Below are 2,096 nucleotides of genomic sequence, written 5' to 3' on the forward strand. Positions count from 1 at the left end.
TTTGGAGTGTAAATCCTTCTCTGTTGGCTAGTCAATAAAGGACCCATACCTAATTTGAACTTAGTGTGCTGGCATTTTCTTTATAATTCCACTTGCATTGGGTACAACAGTAGAATCAGAATTGATTCTATGACTAAAAATTTTGTTAGTTTCACAATTTATTAGTATATTTTAAACTTGCCAAATAGTGTTTTGTCATCTATTAAAATAACATAAATGATCATTTTAAGGACTAACACCATGAAATATTTTAATAGATTTGATGATTCTGCATCATTCCCATACTGCTGAAATATATCTTATTAGGTTCATGTGGCAGGAACTAACAACTGGTTCCTGACACTTCTCTTTTTTAATAAGAATTGAGTAAACATTGTCCGTGGGCCAAATCCAGCCCTGCCACCTGTTTATGTGCACCTCACAAAGTAAAAATGATATTTGAATTTTTTAAACTTTGAAAAAAATCCAAACATGAATAATTCTAAGTGATATGTAAAAATTAAATGAGATTAAAACATCAGTGTTCACAAATTAAATCTTACCTAAACACAGAACCTCATTCGTTTCTATGTTATTTATCAGGCTTTGGTGCTCCCATGACAGAATTGAATCATTGCAACAGAGAGCATATGGCCCCTAAAACTTGAAATATTTACACTCTGTCCTTTTACAGATAAAGTCTGCTAATCCTTTATCTAGCATAACAGAAAATTTAGCTGCATACACACCCAGGTAAAACATAATGTTCTCCTTTGGATTGGAATGGATCTTGTGACAGGGTTATGACTGTGGACATCAAAGTAAACATCATAGAGGCAATGTCCAGATTGGGCCATGTAAGCAAAGAATTATACTTTTTTTCCCTTCTCTTTCTATTGGCTGAGTTGTGTTTTGTTTAACCATTGTCATGATGGCCCTTGTTGAAACAATCAAATCAATATCTTAACTAATACAGTAGTCCAATATTGATATTTGTATACATTTTATGAGCTGTTTAAATTATGCAAATTTTAGGTTGATTTTATCCCAAAACAATTTATTTTCAATATTTTTATGCAAAAGATTTAATTCATTTCTTTATGAATACAAATATATATTGTTTGGTACATCCCAAGACTCCACAAACATGTAAGCCAATTCCTTAAAATATCTCTCTGTCTTCTCTCTCTTTCTCTTACACACACACACACACACACACACACACACACACACACACACACACACACACACACACAATTGATTTCTTTACTAAGGATAATCCTAACTAATAAACTGTGGTGGTGGGGAAGGAATTTGGGAAGAAAAATTCAATTTTTTTAAATTATAATTTTTTTTTTTTTTTTAAGATAGAGGGTCTTGCTCTATTACCTACTTTGGGGTACAGTAGCCATATAGGTGCTATCATAGCTCACTAAAGCTTAAAAAAAAAAAAAAAAAAAAAAAACTAAGCTAACTGATCTTCCTGTTTCAGCCTTCCAAGTAGCTGGAATTACAGGTGTATGCTGCCAAGCAGAGCAAACTCAATTTTAGAGCAGGCTGGGCTTGGAATTCAAATAATAGGTGAGGAGTAAATTTTGATGAAGCAAAACACATGTGGACTGATTGAGACTTCTTATATAACCAAGTCATATAGTTTAGGCTTCTAGAACTTTGTGAGTTTGCCTGGCATATTGAAGTTAGCAGTTTGCAGAAACTTTTATCAAGTTGTTAGGCTCACTTTATAGTTGTATTAAAAAGCCTTGCCTCCTGAGTAAGAAATTTTATCCTACAAGCCATAGGTACTTTGACTCTCACAGATGACTACATTTTATGCTACATATTTTCAAAAGAGGTGGGCCTTTATTTAAAGAATAAGCTTACCTAAGCAGGCATCAATGAAGCAAATATTCAAATATGACAAAAAAGGCTATTAAAACATTGTCTTTTAGACATAGGGAATAAGAAAAATGTATGCTACATTACACTCTCAGGTAGCTGAGTTTAGCATGTGCTACAGAGTACAGGTAATGTCCTAGCTTTAAATATTAGATCCAAGTCTACACAGGAAACTCAATATTCCATTTTCTTTTATGGGTGAATGGGAGAGAGGAGTAAAA

This window comes from Nycticebus coucang, chromosome 1 (genome assembly GCF_027406575.1).
Source record: "Nycticebus coucang isolate mNycCou1 chromosome 1, mNycCou1.pri, whole genome shotgun sequence".
Lineage (NCBI taxonomy): Eukaryota > Metazoa > Chordata > Mammalia > Primates > Lorisidae > Nycticebus > Nycticebus coucang.